Here is a 19,194-nt window from a genome sequence, read left to right as displayed (position 1 = left end):
AAGCCTCACTGTACCCAACTTCCAGTCATTTCCTGAGCATCTATTATTATATAACCATATTTGTGGCTAGTATTAATGTGCTCTCATGGTTGGCATATCTATTGTGCTTCATTATCACTTATTCTTTGCAAACTCATGGATCATTTGGCAAGATGGCAAGTCTTTTCTTAAAAGGCTGCTTTCCCTCCTTGCCCAGCTATTTTTATTCTGACTGCTTTGATGTTTTTTCTATGTGCTCTTCTCACATCTTCAAACACTGCCAATTCATTAAGGAATTTCTCTGCTGGTTGTGACACTACTTTGATTTACCATCATGCATCAACAAATTAAAATGGAGCACGCCTCCTTTGGTTTCTAATAGACGCACCAAGTGTATGCAAATTTAACACCACCTTTCTTTCTTTTTTTTTTTAAAGTAATCATCTAAGGATCCTCTGGCTGGGGGTTTCTAGTGCCCACCCCCTTCAGTTCGGAATTAGAGAGCTAGAATTAAAGTATATAAGGAAGGCAATACAAAAAGAACAGCGACATACTGCAGCTAGTACCTTTTCCCAACATTATAATAATTTTTTATTTATACCCCGCCCTTCCCCGTTCAAAAACTGGGCTCAGGGCGGCTAACAACAAATTTAAAACACTTAATTGATGCAACAAAAAACAGCATAAAATACAGTATAAAACATGAATAACAATAAATTCAGAATTCAAAAATCAATTTAGGGGGGAAATCCATCCAATTAATATTAGATGATCACCAGGGCTAGCTGGCTAAATTAGTCCTATTTGGGCCAGCGAGGAGGCCAGGGGAGAATTAGCTGTGGGATCCCAGAGCAGGTAATCTTCATAAAAAGGGGAGGGGGAGGGAAGGAAGGGGAATAAAAGATCAGGCTAAGTTCAAGTTGAAAGCCAGGCAGAATAGCTCTGTCTTACAGGCCCTGCGGAAGGAAGTTAAATCCTGCAGGGCCCTCGTCTCAAGGGAATAGCAGTAGAGTCATCAGGGGAGGAGTTTGGGGCAGAAGGCAAGGGTTTAGATTTACCAAATAGGAGGGAAGAGTAGATTACTTGAGTGCAATAAAATAATGTTATATCAAAGTGCTCCAGATTAATTAAATTCTCAGTGTGGGGTGTGTGTGAATTTCTTCATTGCTTCTTTACAATAATGCAAACACTATTCAGAATCATGAGCTGAAGAATGTCAGAAGCAGCCATATTAAAGTATTGTTACAAAAGTTGGATGCCACTTCCATTCTCAGCCAAGTGATAGCAAGATCTCAGGTGGTTCCAGGCACTCACCTGGGTTCTGTGTCCCTTTGGAGAATTGAGATGTCGGAGACCGTCATAGCTTTAAGAAACATGGTTCATTCGCCCATTGATACCTTCAGTCTCCATGGAGGGAGTCCAGATCTTACATTATTTCAAGAGGGGCTTGTTACCGCACCTCAAGTAATCCAGCCATTGAGTCCAAGGTATCTTTCCCAGCCAGCCTGCCCAAGATGGATCCCAGTCTTGTCTCTCCCTTCTTCTTCATCTTGCTCAAAAATTCCCTTTTCCTGTCACTTCAAAGACACACCCTATCACTTTGGCAACATCTGTCTCCCCAGGGCAAAGGATTCCTGCAGATGGCCCATCAACACCTTTTGTCATTTTAACAGATTTGCTCTTCACTAGGCCAGCCAGGCTGGTTTGCATGAGCCAGCCCAGGGATTCCCTATCTTGCACAGCTCTGCAGTTTATACTTTCATCCATATCCCAGTTAATCAAAATCCAACCATTTATGAATTTCTAGGGTCTCTAGCATCTCTAACAGTACTTTGGAACTTTGCTACTGTTTTGATCTCGCTCTTTAACCTCTGCATGCTTTTGTTTTGTTATAATTGCAACTTGTTCCATTTTGTATCCCAGGAAACGGATTGTTTAATGTTGTCAGTATTGATTAAGCCTCTGTATTCTTTCTCAGGAGGCAGATTGGGGGTTAAGAATGGCAAACTGGTACAAACTTTTGGAAAAAAAACTAAAGAAAACCCCAAACTGAATGCAGATTTATGATGGTTAACAGCTCTCCTTTTGAATGGACTCTTCCGCAAGTCTGCCATGCATCAAAGATTTGATTGCACTTTTCAAACTCATGCAGATTTCATCACCCATAAATGAAACAAGTAGTTCTCTAAGACTGATTAACCCAGACCATCGGGGAACTTGCAGTTTACGTGGCATCCTTGTCTAACCTGCTATCATTACAATCATTTACCATATTTTTCGCACCATAGGGCGCACCGGACCATAGGGCGCACCCAGTTTTTAGGGGGGGAAATCAAGAAAAAAAATATTTCCCCCCCCCCAGCCCCAAAGAGCAGCGTACAGGCTGCACACAACCTCTCCCTGCCGGAGGGGTTGAGCGGGGCTATGGCACAAGCCAAGGCAGCAAGCAGGATGGATCCCGCTTGCTGTTTTGGCTTCCTCTTTAGCCCAGCGCAACCTCTCCTTGCCAGGGGACGCTGCACAGGGCTAAAGAATCCATAGCCCCGTGCAGCCTCTCCTTGCCGGAGGGGTTGTGCGCGGCTATGGCACAAGCCAAGGCAGCGAGCGGGATGGATCCCGCTCGCTGTTTTGGCTTCCCATTTAGCCCCGTGCAGCCTCTCCTTGCCAGGAGACGCTGCCCAGGGCTAAAGAATCCATAGCCCCATGCAGCCTCTCCTTGCCGGAGGGGTTGCGCGCAGCTATGGAGGAAGCCAAGGCAGCGAGCGGGATTGATTGATTGTTTTGGCTTCCCCTTTAGCCCCGTGCAGCATCTCCTTGCTGGGAGACGCTGCGCAGGGCTTTCCTGGCTTTACTGGGAGGTGGGGGGATTCCCTCACCTCTCCCAAAAGCCCGCAGAAGCCGTGCAACCCCTTTAAAGAGATCGCAGCTTCTCCTGGATTTCCTGGGAAGTGGGGGAATTCCCCCACCTCCCGCAAAACCGGCAGAAGCCGCGCGCACTTTAAAAGGGCTGCACGGCTTCTCCTGGCTTTTCTGGGAGGTGGGAGAAGGGACTGATGCGGCCAGTCAGTCCCTTCTCCCTCCTGTGGAAAAGCCCGCCAGAGCGCACGGAGCTTGTGTGCGGCTCTTGGGGGCTTTTCCCACCTGCCTCCCCCCTGCATTCGCTCCATAGGACGCACACACATTTTCCCTTGCTTTTTAGGAGGGAAAAAGTATGTCCTATGGTGCGAAAAATACGGTAGGTCATTGCTGCACTCAGTGGCAACGCAAGCTGCTACATATGCAGAAAGGAGTCGGGTGTGCAGCTGATGCTGCAGAATGTCCTGTTTTCCCAGACTTCTGCATGAAAATAATCATCCATGAAGTTTTTTGCACCTAGTTATTTGCATGCAATAATAATAATAATAAACCCTCCAGTAAAATAAATACAGAACAGTTGCTGAGTGAGGGCTGGAATCAGTTGTGTTACTTAATGATGGCAAAGGTGAAAAATATGCATGCAGGGCCGGCTCTACTATTGGGCAGCGTGGGAAGGATCTCTCAGGTAGCTGATTTGGGGTGCATCATGAAAGGGCAGCAAGTTTTTGGTTATTTATTTAATGGTTATTGGGTTGTACCCAAAGTTGTCCATGTGAGAGCAGAACCAACTTCCGGTCACACATGTGTGACTTTGCTTTCCTCTCCTCCCCCATGCAGAGTCCCCCTGTTATGTACTGAAGTTCTCACCCTGGGCCGGCAGAGGGATACTGTAGATAGTTTTCACTCAGGTCCGCATATGCAAATAAGGAATTGAAAGTGACGTTCAGTGATTGGATAGTTACAGAAAGTTGTTACTGTTGCTTTGTAGCTGAGCTCTATATAAGCAGGTTGACTGAACCCTTCAGTTCAGTTCTGTTCTGGCCTGTGAATATACAAGAGCTGTCTGAAGGATTGCTGTGTTGTCTGATATGTTCACCCACAACTTAACACCCTCCATGTCCACAAAATCTGCTCAAGAGTTGTGGGCCCTCTGGAGCAAATTTTGTGGGTGTATGGAGGGATGTAGAGAGGAGGAGAGAAAGGTGAAGTCCCACTGAGTGAGTGGAAGTCCCCTCGTGCAATGTGGGATTCCACCCATTTTTTTTTTCTTTCTGGGGAGCAGGACAGGAACTTGTGATGATTTTCTTCCTCTGGTGTCAAAATAACCTGACTGGCTTTGGGTACAATGGCCCCTTGACTTGTAGGGCACCCACTGCTGCCCCACGGAACACTGGTTGAAAACCACTAGCCTCGCCACATCATAAGTGGTCAAAGTAAACCGGGGCAATTCAGGTAGGGCACAAAGGGTATTCTTTTTCAACATAGACTCTTTTGTCATCTGCTGTCATGGATGTAGAGTCTGGAGCCATTAGAGTACTGTGTTGAAAGAAAAAAATAATTACAGTGGTACCTCAGGTTAAGAACTTAATTCGTTCTGGAGGTCTGTTCTTAACCTGAAACTGTTCTTAACCTGAGGTACCACTTTAGCTAATGGGGCCTCCTGCTGCCACCGTGCCGCCACCCACAATTTCTGTTCTCATCCTGAAGCAAAGTTCTTAACCCAAGGTACTATTTCTGAGTTAGTGGAGTTTGTAACCTGAAGCGTCTGTAACCCGAGGTACCACTGTAGAAATGTTTTATAATATGGGCCAAGTTCGGTTACAAATTGTGATGGCTTTTGCTTAGTAGTTTGAGAACGACTTGTGCACAAATCAGCACTTTTATCTAGCACAAGCTTGCGATATTTAGCGTCTGTTGTAAAAGACATTTTAAATACCTTCCAAGTGTGGTTACTATACCTCCTGGCTTCATCAATAATAGATGCACCTTACATTAGAGCCTAGCAAGGCTGTAAAGCTTCCTTGCTGCTGCATGAGTTAGATGGGCAGAGGTATCCTATACGCACATAACACTGGGGGTGGATATGCAATGCCACTGTGGGAGCAGAACATGCAGCCTAGTGAATACATGTTTAACCTGGGAGGGGAGAAGGAAATCACACAAACAGATGTCCTTGGAAACGCCACCAGTGTCTACTGATCAGGGACTGTGCAGAAGCTGACAATCTGTCCAGGCACACAGGGAGCCAATGATTTCACAGCAATGGGAATGTGTCCCTAGCACACATGCCCTTGACTGCAACATAAGCAACAATGCCATAGGCCCCCTCTCCACCAGCCTCAGTGTCACAGCCAGCAATGATCACCAGGCATACACACACACATATACAGGCAGAGGTGAAATTTCTTCCATGCTCTGTAAGGGACGACAGTAACTGTCAGTTTGGGTTCCTCCGAGTTCCTCATTTTTTCAATTTTAAATTCAGTTCTCCACATTTCCACAGCAGTTTGCAAAAAATTAATAATAATCAAAAAATCCTCCTGAAAATTCATCCGCGTTGGAGTGTGAATTTCTCCTAACATGCACGTGTCTGCATGACATTTTACCTACTATAACAGATTTCTGCAAAGCAAATTCTCCTAATGTAATGCATTTTTTGTATGTTACCTTCACTAATGTAACATGCAGCTTTTTAGAAATACAAATTGAAGCAGTTGAGGAGACTGGGAATTAATGGGATCACAGCATACTTTGAGCAGGATTTTAAACCTTCCTCCCTCTATTGTGGTTCCAGAAGAAAAGACCTCCTCTGAACCTTGTATGGGGAGAACATTTCCCCATTGGTGCATCACAGCAGCTGTGGAAAATTTAACCCTTTCCTCCCTTGCCATGGTCCCCATGAAAAACAACTTTTCAGAAGCTGCTATTTGCATGGAGGGGGCAGGAAACCCCTCCATCTGTGCCAATGGGATATTTCCTCTCCCGCCACCAATGCAAATAACAGCTTCCGAGAAGCCATTTTTAAATTCGGACTACAGCAGGGGAGGAGTTACATTCTCAGCACATGCTCTTATCAGCTTAAAAGTCAACCCCACACACCCCACCCAAGTTGATGCAATTTGCATTTTGGATACAAAGGCACATTCAATATCACAAGTAGTTTGGCCCTAAATGTATGAAAAAGGAGTTGTGATATTAGAGCACTTTTGTAACGAAATGAGAGTTCAAATGGTTCAGACTAAATATTCATTCTCAAGCATCAGTAGCCACAAGGAGGGACTAAGACCAAGAACCGTTCCAGCTTTCTGACAGTTTAACCATTATCCAGCATGCGCGCACACACTTCCACTTCCATATTTATTTCATCTTTCATTCAATTTCCCCCCATCAGGATGCAGAACATCTCAAAGTGCTTTTCAGTTAGCTGCTACTCCTCTTAAGATAAGCAGGAGATAGAGGAAGAAAGACAATTGTGGATGATTTCACGAGACATAAAACAAGTGGCTGGCCAGATTCTATCAGCAGCTGCTGAGGGGCTTGTCTAAATGCCATTTTCTCTCTCTACCTGACTGTACATTTTTGCCGTGCTTACAGCACAACGCTCTTATCTCTTTATTGCAGGGTGCTTTCCGACTCATCCAAAATCCCTCCCTACATCATTTAGGAGCTGCAGGAAACATGAGCTCCTGAAAGGAACCAATCCAGGCCCGCAAAATTATGGGATCTGTCACCTGTGTTTTGGAAACTGACTACACAGTGCACAATTGCATCACCCCGAGTTGCTTCTCAATGTCCCGGGTGTCTTGATGCATTATTGCAGTGCAGTGATGTACACGTGTTGCAGCGGTCCAGCAGATCTGGCATCCAAACATCTCTGCATCTCCCACTGCACAAGGGCCATCCCGCTAACGTGCTGTTTCTAACGGTCAATCTACATGTCGCATATGCTTTGTGAATACTTATCCGTTTCCCCAATGAGTGCGTAACCCTGGTGTGATTGGGCATGTTTCTCTTTTGCTCTGGATCCTCATGTGCTGCGCGATCTGCCCTCTTCTATATTTCTCTTGCTGCTTAACAAGTAAAAACGAGGAAAGCAACTAATGTCAGATGTTCCTTGACAAATGCAGTACTGTGAGAGCTTCTGTAGCCAAAACAGCATCATCTACACAAAAGAAGAAGGTATCAGCTGGCTCAGGGAAACCCACAAGTTTGAAACTATACAAAAAAATATACAGGGGTACCTTGGGTTAAGTACTTAATTCGTTCCAGAGGTCCATTCTTAATCTGAAACTGTTCTTAACCTGAAGCACCACTTTAGCTAATGGGGCCTCCCGCTGCCGCTGCGCCACCGGAGCATGATTTCTGTTCTCATCCTGAAGCAAAGTTCTTAACCCAAGGTACTATTTCTGGGTTAGCGGAGTTTGTAACCTGAAGAGTATGTAACCCGAGGTATCACTGTACATTTTTTTTGCAGGGTGGGGACCAAGACAGGGGTGGGGGAGAATCCAAACAGTCCAATGAGAACTTAGCATGCTCAGCAGGCATGGAATGTTGAAGAACTGGAAGCGTGCAGGGCCGTCTTACCCATAGAGGCAAGTGGCATGGGGTGCCAGGGCGCCAAGTTTTGGAGGGTGCCAGGGAAGAGATGGAGGCTGGACGTGGCATCTCCCGGCATCAGCTCACCGCCCTCACCTGCCTCCCCCATGCCGCACCGAAGCAGCGCTGCACCCGGAGCCTTCTTGCCGTGGCCACCACAGTACGAAGTGGCCAGCTGAGCTGGGAGCCGCCGTGTCCAGCCTTCACCTCTTCCCCGCCGGAGGAGCTGCCCTCCAGCTGCTGCCCGTCTCCTCCAGCCCCGCAAAGGTGGGCACGTTGCCAGCAGCGCTGTCTTCCCTAAAATAGGTCGGCAACTCTGGGAAACGGGAGGGGGGGTGTTGGAAGGATCTTTGCACCACGATGCCGGATATGCTTAAGACGGCCCTGGAAGTGTGGACAAGGAAACTGAGGCAGAGGGGAAAGTGAATGAGGTATCCTAGAAGAGGTGGTGTCTGGCTGGCTGGAACCCTGAACAGGAGCATTCCTTATGGCAACCTTTTACAGCAAGCCCCACTCATTATTTTTTTATTTTCCCAACTGAACTACAGCGCAATATTACCACCGCACCTATCTCCATTGTCTTGAAGTTTAAAAACTCTCGGGTTTGTGAAAAATTGAGGGTGACATAAGGTACAATCCTATGCACGCTCACAAAGTAGTAAGCCTCAAATTTAATTATAAATAATATTACGATGTTAAAAATATTATATTAAAATATTTATATGACGCCCTCTGGAGGAGTGTATGCCCAACTTATAGTTGATGCCTGTTGGGCTTCTGTAACACGAAGAACAAATAATAGTGCTAACAGGATACAATAGACATGAATTGCAGTAGGCATGACATAAAAAGCCAAAACCACCTTAAAGGGGAGTTTCTCTTCTTTCACATGCAGGAGGAATGCCTCTTCTAAGCAGACACCGGAGTTATTTTTTATAGAAAAAGAGGTGCCAGAACTCACCATGAATGCCTCCCTTGTTCTCTTTTAATGGCAATGGCATCCACCTGAGAGGTGCCAGTTCTGGTGAGTTCTGGCTGATAAAAAACCCTTGCTGACATCTGTTGCAGCACATAAAACAAATAAAACATGGTGCTTGGTTCAGAAATATTGCTTTTGCACATGTAAATTTAATTAATAAATTCATTGCCTGTGGCGCTGTGGGTTAAACCACAGAGCCTAGGACTTGCCGATCAGAAGGCCAGCGGTTCGAATCCCTGTGACAGGGTGAGCTCCCGTTGCTCGGTCCCTGCTCCTGCCAACCTAGCAATTCAAAAGCACGTCAAAGTGCAAGTAGATAAATAGGTACCGCTCTGGCGGGAAGGTAAACGGCGTTTCCGTGCGCTGCTCTGGTTCGTCAGAAGCGGCTTAGTCATGCTGGCCACATGACCCGGAAGCTGTACGCCGGCTCCCTCGGCCAATAAAGCGAGATGAGCGCCACAACCCCAGAGTCGGCCATGACTGGACCTAATGGTCAGGGGTCCCTTTACCTTTACCTTAATCATCATCCCACTTTTGTCCTTGCTTGGTCAGTATTTTCTGCATGTCAGATATCAAGCCCCAACCCCTAGGTCTCACCTCCAACCCAACTAGGCTCTGGCTGAAGTAGCTGACCTCAGGGATCATGGTTTGAAGGATGAACAATCATGATCTGACCTTTAGCAGAGGAAGGGTCAGACTCAGCCAGCATTATCAGGGACGAAGGACATATGGAGGACCATCAGGTTCCCCATCTCTGGAACCAAATAATGGGTGGAAAAAGCTCCATCGTCTCCACCATGAACAGATTGCCCTCCCTTGATCAGGATTATTAACTCTCTCTTTTTTTCTAGTAAAGTTCTAGACAACTTTCTATATTTACACCTCCAAGAACTAAAACAGTATGTATGGCTATAATTGGCACTAACATTACAAATGCCATATCTGATATTCCAGCTATTAACATTCCATATCACTTTCCAAGTAATTCGAACTATTAAATTATACTTCAAATATAACTTGGTGCTTACAGTGTCTTCAGTATTAGGGTTCCCATGGCAACCGTAATTCTGTTCCTCTGTCTTGGTTATAGTTTACATCAGAGTTTATTACATTCGTTATACTATGCGAACGCTTAGGTGGCTGGGTTATAAATATTGCAGGAAATATATCTGAAATATTCTGACTTTGGAGCAAAGTCCCAGGGTTTTGCACTAACAAAGAAATCCTGCATGTAATCTTAGGACTCACTGTTCACATATCTAGGCATTTCAATCCACTTTTCACAACTTAGTATTCAGTTACTTGAACATGTGAGCCATCTCTTTTGCAATGATGGCAAGGCGACACGTCAGCTCGGAATGCAACGTCATTTATTTCTTCATTTCTCAAGGTGGTGTGTGATAAAGAAATATGGTAAATGGAGCCATAAAATCTTTGCTGGCTGTTGTACATACAGAGGCTATGGTGGAAGTTGGGTCAGCTCTTCCCTGCTTGCCACAGGACCTGAACCAATACGTTGCTGAATTAGTCATAGTGATGTTGTTGGCTGCATATTTCATCCAGGATCAGAGACAGCATGGGAGAAACAGCAGGAGATGGTAGCTATTGCTTTCAAGTCCTGCTTGTGGGTTTCCCAGAGGCATCTGGTTGGTCACTGTGGAAAACAAGGTTCTAGTTGAGATAGGGCTTTGGTCTGATGCAGCAGGGCTCTTCTGATGTCTCTGTGACAATTGCATTCTTTTACTGAGCCGGTCGTTTGAATGTGCATCTTCTTCTGAACACTTCAGGGTTTTAAGGTTCCAAAATCCCATCTACTAACAGCAAACACCTAACCTTGAAAAAAGTACTGGCTGCCAACTGAGGCCATATTGCTTGTCAGACACTGCAGACAGCCACAGACTGTACTTATGAGAGGTGTGACCCGCTTCATTTATCACTCCCAGCACCCTGCATGCTCTGCAGTTCACAGTTTATGGATGTGCGTCCCCCTCCTCATTCTCTGCTAAAGTAAGAGCTCAAGCAAGATGCAAGAAGCCAGAGTCCCTAGAACCTGTTGTGATCCTATTTCCGGCGCAAATGGAGCATAATCTCCATGTATTATTGAAAGACATGGCATTTGGGTCAGTACTTTGCCTTTCCCCCATTTTTATGTTGCCATTTTCAAGGCGAGTGCAGAACAGGTCGTCAAGGACAAAGCCCCAAAGAATAAAGAAATGATACCTTTCAATCAATGGACCGACAATAAGACAACACTTGCAACTTATAAACGGATTGCTTACAGATGCAGACTTTGTTTTGACAAATATGACAACATTTGGAATGAGTTTATACAGAATGTAGTAGGCTGTTAACATCTACATATGTATTAGGATAATAATAATAATAATAATAATAATAATAATAATAATTTTTTATTTATACCCCGCCCTTCCTGGTTCAGAAAACCGGACTCAGGGCAGATAACAACAAATTTAAAACACTTAATTGTGATACAACAAAAAACAGCATAAAATACAGTATAAAAGTGTGAATAACAATAAATTAAAAATTCAAAAATCAATTTAGGGGGAAATCCATCCAATAAACATTCGATGATCACCAGGGCTAGCTGGCTAAATTAGTCCTATTTGGGCCAGCGAGGAGGCCAGGGGAGAATTAACTGTGGGATCCCAGAGCAGGTAATCTTCATAAAAAGGGGAGGGGGAGGGAAGGAAGAGGAATGAAAGATCAGGCTAAATTCAAATTGAAAGCCAGGTGGAATAGCTCTGTCTTACAGGTCCTGCAGAAGGAGGTTAAATCCTGCAGGGCCCTGGTCTCATGGGACAGAGCATTCCACCAGGTTGGAGCCATCACTGAGAAGGCCCTGGCCCTGGTGGAGGATAATCTGACTTCCTTAGGGCCCGTGACCTCTAAACTATGATTATTCTTGGACCTTAAGGTCCTCTGCGGGGCATACCAGGAGAGGTGGTCCCGTAAATATGATGGCCCTAAGCCACAAAGGGCTTTGAAGGTCAAAACCAGCACCTTAAACCTGACTCTATACTCCACTAATAACACTGTATCAGTTTATATAAGAATGTATGGGAGTATATTACATTGGATTTTTGTATCTTGTTTCCCTCCCCCCTATCTTTCTTATACACATCTTTGCTTCCCCCCCTCACTTTCTCCCCCTTTTCCCCTTTGTATCACTTTACTTCTTTATAAATGAAATACTTTCTATAAAAAAATTAATATTAAACAAAAGGACAAAGCCCCAAAGAGAACAAGTCTATGCCGCATGATCTTATGCATAGCAAAGCATGCAATATCACAATTTCTCCTGAGAGGGGGGCGGGAAATGTGGTTGGACCAGATAGCAAGGCAGTAGGAAAACAACAGTTGGCCAGGACTATTTCAAAGTTTACAGCAAGGGTGGGGAACCTCAAGGGCTGGGAGCCAAATGTGAGCCTCCTAGCCTTTCTATGTGGCCCTCTGGGATCTAAATCCCATCCCCCCAACCCCTCGCTGGCCCTCCCTCATGCCCTCCTTGAATGCTTTTGTGTAATAATAATAATAATAATAATAATTTATTATTTGTACCCTGCCCATCTGGCTGGGCTTCCCCAGCCACTCTGGGCAGCTTCCAACAAAGATTAAAAATACATTAAAATGTCACACATTAAAAACTTCCCTGAACAGGGCTGTCTAGATGGGATATGCCTTTAACTGTAATAATGGCTCTTGCCTGACTGACCGGAGAGAGGTGGATAGATGTAGAAACCTCTGGCGTTCCTACGGCTGCATCTTAGCCTGCTGTACTAAGGCAACAGCTACATCCATTGATCCATCTACTTTGGCATCGCCCATCAGCCCCCAGAAGAGTCTGCCCAAGATAATGTGGATCTCCACCCCTGCCTCACAGCATTGGATTCACGGACCAGGTGAGCCTGCCCACACTAATTGTGGTCTTCTCCCCCACAAGGCCACATGCGATCCTGTTTGCCCATTGCCACTTGTCCATCACCACTCATAGCATGACCATTATTGTAAAATGATCATTCCTTCATCTTACAGAAGTGAGAATTTCCACAGGGAGTTTTAGTTTTTACTGCTGTTTCACTGAAGGGCAGGAGTGAAAGTTGAGGTTTCTACTTACCTTGTAAAATGGGCTTTCTGGCAAATAACCAGATTAATGTTGCTATGGAATTTCGGGGTTGTTGCCATAGAAATATATCCCCTTGTACAGAGGAGTAATGAGGCTACTTTTTGTTTCCTTTTTTAAAAACCTAAGCCCACATTAAAGTCTGGAATCAGTTAATTCCTAAATTTCTGAATATTAAAATCTGGTTCTATATCTGACACTCTAGCTTCTCTTTATTCCAACCTAGTTATTTCCAACCGTCTGTTATAAGATAAAAAAATTTCACCAGTAGTACCTTTCTCCCACATCCCCTTTTTAATTTCTAAAACTTCCATTTATACCACTTTAGTGTACCTGAGCTCTGTGTAGATTACTTCCCAAGCCAAGCTGGGTAAATAATTAAATCAATCAAGCATTTTAGCTATTTCAAATGAACTACGTGCATTAAACAAATTTTCATCGCACTGCCAGTTGCCATACCAGAGTCTCTCTCTCTCTCTCTCTCTCTCACACACACACACACAGAGAGAGAGAGAGAGAGAGAGAGAGAGAGATTTACAGACACACTGGGGAGAAACACAGAAAATGGTTTTAAAGGAGGGGGTATAAAAAGTTGTGTACATGTTATTAAATGCCCACAACTATTCACTTGATAAAATGCACCCTTTCACGTACCATCTAAGATTAGGTATAATGAGAATTGCCTTCTTGTTAATTTTCCTGTTTGATCTTCCTCTTTTTATCTTCTTATATCTTTCTTGATTATAGTTTTGCATTTTCACATCTGCTGTAAGTTTTCAATATATCATTTAGGCATGCAAAGTGGCAGAAGTTTTCTTTTGAGCAGGAACTTGGGTGAACCTTTTAAAAATCAAATACTGGTAATTCTTTTTGTTCTTGTTGTTGGCCGGGTGTTGGGGGGGGAGGGGCAGACCCAGAATGGATATACACCCAATGCCTGAGCCCAAAATCCACCTATATCTGTAATCAATAAAGCCGTGGCCAATTTTTAATCCAGATCATCGTCTGCTTGAGTTTATTAATCACATCTTGCATTTAGCCACTGCCCAGGGTGGGTGGGTGTGGCACTGCAACTGGGACCACAATAAAGAAACAAACTTCGTGGTGAGTTCCCCCATCTTTTTTTCCGGAAAGAAAGCACTGCATAGTGGGGACTCCACTGATTATTAAGCCAGGGAAGGGCTACAGCTCTGTGGTAGAACACCTGCTTTGCATGCAGAAGGTCCCAGGTTCAATCCCTGGAATCTATGGGGGGGAGCGCTGGGAAAGAAGAACCCTGCCTGAATTCCAGAGAGCTGCTGGCAGTCAGTGTAGGCTACACTGAGCTAGATGGCCAATGGTTTGACTCTGCTTCCTATGTAATTTGAAAATGAGTAGTTTTGAGGCAGGCTGGGCAACATGTTCCGGTTAATTGGGTGTTCTGGAGTGTATTTAGATGGATGAGGCACAAATTGCGGGGTGCTGCCTGGGTTTCTGATACCGCCCTAATCATAAGTGGAGCCAGGTTGTTGGTGTCCTCCAGCGATTCGTCAAACAGCTCTTGTTTATTCACAGGCCGGAACAGAACTGAACTGAAGGGTTCAGCCAGCCTGCTTATATAGAGCTCCACTAGAACGCAACAGTAACCATTTTCTGTAACTATCCAATCACTGAATGTCACTTTCGATCCCTTATTTGCATATGTGGACCTGAGTGAAAACTATCTACGGTATCCCCCTGCTGGCCCAGGGTGAGAACTTCAGTACATAACACCCTGTATCAGAAGACAGGAACTATAGTTGCAGGAATTACGGGTGCAATCTGAAGACTTCTGGGACTCTCGCATTCAGAAAACCCTCAGATCCACCTGGTGACTCACACAATTCACTTTGGGAAGTGTGACGCCCAGAGGTTGTCTCGTGGCCGCTGCAGCCTTGTCACTAAACCTTCATAAAGAGACAGATTTTGACATTTTGACACCAAAGGTGCTCTTTCCTCCAAACTAGGAACAGCTAGTGTGAAATCCCCATCACTCGGGAAAGGTTGGCGGGGAGTGTGCTATTTTGCTGAAATGGATGTGACTGATTTTAATCAGTAGCAGCAGCTTATGCCACAAATGAAAAGAACTGTGTGGGGATGATTCAAAGGAGCGAGGGACAAACAGTTCCCAGTTTATTTGCCAAGAGTCAGGTTGTTATACAATGCAGTTTATGACCATCCGCTAATAAAATACTACTTCTGAGCTATGATGTGCAATAATGCAGATGAGCTAATGCTTTGGGTTTGCGAAGTGCCCCTCCATGCAACTGTCTGGAATGAATAGATTGTTCAATATTTTCCCTCAAGGTATCGATGTGCATGAAATGTTATCCCAGGTTCTTTGGTCCTATTAAATAAAAAAAAGAGCCAGTTTTGTCTTCATCCAGCCAGGCTGGCACATCAGCTTTGTGTCAGAAATTCATCTACATGATCTGAGAATAATAGACTGGGCTTTGCACAATAAAGCTTGCTGCAGTAGAACTCTTGCCAGTCTCTTTTGTTATATTCTGCTTACCCTAACAATCCTGGGTAACTTGATACATCTTTTGAGTGGCATTTATAAGATAAAAAAGAAGCTGCTTGGCTTCACTGTTTTTAAAGAAGACTTTTAGATCCCTATTATATTGATTATTTAAAAAAACAACTGGAGTGAGCTTCTTTTCCTAGGATAGCAGCACCACAATCTTGCTATGATTGATATATTAATTTGGCTCCATTGCTGGCAGAGAGCCATCTGGAGGCACTGAGGGGGTGCACCAGAAACAATTAACCCTGGACTCCATATGTGAATTGCTTGGGCCATACAAGGAAGGAGAGCAAACACTTTGGAAAAGGTCCCAGATAAAATCACTTGCATCTCCAGGTTAAAGGTAAAGGTAAAGGGACCCCTGACCATTAGGTCCAGTCGTGGCCGACTCTGGGGTTGCAGCGCTCATCTCGCTTTATTGGCTGAGGGAGCCGGCGTACAGCTTCCGGGTCATGTGGCCAGCATGACTAAGCTGCTTCTGGCGAACCAGAGCAGCGCACAGAAACGCCGTTTACCTTCCCGCCGGAGCGGTACCTATTTATCTACTTGCACTTTGACATGCTTTCGAACTGCTAGGTGGGCAGGAGCAGGGACCGAACAACGGGAGCTCACTCCGTCACGGGGATTCGAACCACCGACCTTCTGATCAGCAAGTCCTAGGCTCTGTGGTTTAACCCACAGCGCCACCCTTTTCATCTCTAGGTTGAGCTGTCTGAAATCCTGGAGTACTGTGGTTAGTGTAGACCGGGGGTCTCCAACGTTTAGTGGCAAGGGACCAGTTTGGTAACCCAAGACCTTTAAAGGTGACCCGGAAACTACAACTAATCCAGAATGTGTGTCAGGGACTGGCTAGATGAGGAGTGGTGGAAACTGCTCCCATTAGATGAGATCAGGGCAATGAAAGCTCTGTTTTTCAAAGTCTCAGCATTGCTGCTTTTTAAAATTGTTGTTCTGTCTGGCTCTCCCTTGCTTGACAGTAAGTTCCCAATAATTCCTCCCAACACCCTTAAAAAAAAAAAGTTGAAAAAGAATTTACTGCAAAGGTTTGACCGAGTTTTGTTTAAAGTAAAAGGTTCCCACACTGCAAAGTGTTTGAGAACCACTGCCACTGAGCCTCTAGTGCAGGCTTTCTCAACCTGTGGGTCCCCAGATGTTGTTGAACTACAACTCCCACCACCCCTAGCTAGCAAGGCCAGAGCTCAGGGATGATGGGAGTTGTAGTCCAACAACATCTGGGGACCCACAGGTTGAGAACCACTGCCTAGTGGATTGGAAGTAGGATGGGAAAGAAATTGCATGAGAAGGCCCTGCTCTCGGTGTGTCTGGGGAAGAGACTGGGCAAAGTGGGGAACCCAGAGAAGGTATTTCTGGTAGGCTTTGCTGAAGCAAATTGCCTTCACCAAAGCAGCTGCCCTACACATGAGAGACAATAATAAACTTCCATTTTCTTTCTCTTTGTTCCACTTTTTGACTTCTGTTTCAATATATTTTCTAAACCAGTAAAGAAAGAAAGAAAGAAATCTAATATAATGAGGCTCCAAGAAGTGCATACAGAGAATACAATGCTCTACAATACCATGGGGGGAAATATATTTTAAAACACCCCCAGTTCCCAAACTAAATCTAATTTTTCACTTTTAATTTTCAGAATAGCAGTACTGAGCCATCTAAACAGTGCAATAAATAGACTGTCTTAGGCAAGCGATCTTTAAAAGTACATTTCTACAATCCTACTCACCTTCCTGTTCTGTTTGCAGTTTCTGCCACCTCACTTTAATCATGTTTCATCATTACAGTTCTTCTTGATGGGGCAGTTTAATTAAACTTCCTTTCCTCTCTGAATCCAGGAATATACAGCAACTGTTTGTTTTTAAACACCTTCCCAAACTTGATTTTGGGAGCATCTTTTCATTAAACCAGCTTCTACTATATCATTATCAGTACCACGGGGAGCTATGGCATGAGCTAACCAACTCTGGGTTATAAATAAATGTCCTCTACAGTCTATGGGTGAACTTCATACAGAGAAGTAATAGGCAATACATCTTGCCTATTAAGCCTTCTGCACATATTGACATTTAACTATTGTGGTTTCATCAAGTTGTGTAAATACTTTAGAAAGCCATTGATAGTCACTGTCATTTGTAAGGCAAGGGGAACACAGCAGCCATTAGATTAAATTTCTTGAGTGTCCATAAACCACAAATGGTGTCTGAAGCAAATAATGGCACATGCACAAGATAACATAACATGGATACATTTAATCACTACTGCCTATTAACGGCCAAGCATCACCAGACGTCAATATCATAATCTCATGCTATATGTTTAGCCTCCTTTCTTCTGGCAGGAGTCTTGTGCCTTTAAACCAGCAGAGGGGGATCTCTGGTCCACAAACCTAACTAGGCCCAGTAGGGATCCTAATTTGGCCATTGCGCCATTTATCCCATTCCATGCCCACCTGCCCCACGCTTGACAACATTATGTGATATCAGGTGTGGATATGTGTCTGCAAAGGAACAACCGGAAGTTCAAGCACACTCTTGGCAAGCAGGGCACCAATGAGCACCAACACAGAAACCCACTGGGATTGGCCACACTAGGGAGTTCAACATCAAGAAACTCTTAGTGCAACCAATGGGGCTTACAGCACTGATCAGCTCATTGGCTTTAAGTGGGCCCAGCACTGCACCCAAGTGATTTTGAGTATGTGGTAGATGCTATCCATTTTTTAGTGTAAGGCTACGTACGTATGAATTATCAAATGATTGTCGTTTGTCACTACATAAACAGGAGAAAATAGCCGTTCATCACAGCTGATCAGATCCAAGGATAAGGCTGTGATATTAACATATGCTATGTAAAGAGGTCCTGCATTTAAATTATTATTATTAATCTAATATAGTGTTCACCTAGAGAAAGGTGCAGTGTTCCTTAGATAAGCAGCATCTGGAGGCTCAGAAGTGATGTTCCACGCCCCAAAGTCATTAGCTGATTAAATGCAAAAAATAAAACAAAATGGTTCATCAACACCCGCCGGAAGTTGAAGTCTTAATTGAAGGGAGTAAATACTGAATTAAGATGTCCATGGAAATCCTTACGGTGTAATCACCTACATGACTACTCAGAAGACCCACTAACAGCAATGGTGTACTCCTGGGAAAGGGTACATAAGATTGAACCTTTACTGTCCGGCGTTCTCTCAAATCCACAAATTACAATGAGATTTTTTTGGGTGATAGTATTGTTTGGGCTACTGAAAGTCCATGGGAAATGCTGAGAATTAAAAGGGAAGTCACATGATGGAAGGAAGGTGGATATAAGTGAGTGGAATGAATGGATGAATGAATGAGCGGCCCTGGTATGACACTGTCATGCTGGCCCATAAGAAAAATATGGATGTGGGTGGCACAGAGGAGGAGCAGAGATGTCATACCTTTATGTCCCTTCAGTTCATGGCCATGTGTGTAGCTTTACGCCAGCCCCAGATCCGGTGCATTTAAATATATATATAAATAAATACATCAGCAGCAACATATCTTCCCATTCCAGTATAATGTAACGACTGCTTTGCCGAATTCTTTTATATCTCAGTAGATCATGAGGCACTTTTATTTTATGTGGTAAACTGAATTTAGGCGGTGCTAATCATTTATATGTGCCAAATGCCTTTTTGGAATTTTATGGGATTTAAAGTGGTTGGGATTAAATGTTCACCCACTATTCAAACATTAAAATGTGCTTTTAGATGAAGCACTATTTCTGAATTTCTGTACAGTTTTTACTGTACGATCATGGTATGTTGATAAGACTCCTGGGATTACGAAAAATGATTTCTCTTAAGAAAATGGGCCAGAGTACAGGATCATCTGAGCATTTTGAGCTGAAGTCTATAGCCATGGACATTCTGGGTAACTTGGGACCTGTCTCAGTTTCTGAATATGTTGATTATATTAATCTTATGCCACAGAGTAGTTGGTTAAGATAAAACTAGTGACAAATGTCAATCAGTTTGTACAGTATATTTGTAGCCCTATCCTAACCAAGTTTGCAGATAAGTAAATTTCATTGCTTTGCCAACTGATTAAGATCAGG

At 44.1% G+C, this 19,194-nt stretch overlaps 2 long non-coding RNA genes across 2 annotated transcripts in view; both read right to left on the bottom strand.

The window, feature by feature from the left end:
• Positions 1-9,763: 9,763 nt before the first annotated feature.
• LOC308457845 lies at positions 9,764-12,207 on the bottom strand. Its single transcript, XR_013977126.1, has 2 exons — positions 12,147-12,207; positions 9,764-10,064 (listed from the first exon to the last, which is right to left on the bottom strand). It is a non-coding gene; the product is annotated as an uncharacterized lncRNA (long non-coding RNA).
• Positions 12,208-16,536: 4,329 nt separating this feature from the next.
• LOC308457844 overlaps positions 16,537-19,194 on the bottom strand; it is a 3,793-nt gene continuing 1,135 nt past the window's right edge. The window contains exons 2-4 of the long non-coding RNA XR_013977125.1: positions 18,012-18,090; positions 16,838-16,936; positions 16,537-16,590 (exon numbers count right to left, since the gene is read on the bottom strand). This is a non-coding gene — a long non-coding RNA (uncharacterized lncRNA). The remainder of the gene's footprint in view (positions 16,591-16,837; positions 16,937-18,011; positions 18,091-19,194) is intronic.

Source organism: Podarcis pityusensis (assembly GCF_964106645.2).
Source record: "Podarcis pityusensis genome assembly, chromosome: 10".
Lineage (NCBI taxonomy): Eukaryota > Metazoa > Chordata > Lepidosauria > Squamata > Lacertidae > Podarcis > Podarcis pityusensis.
Note: the sequence above shows the minus strand (reverse complement) of the source record. Positions and strands in the feature narration are given on the sequence as shown.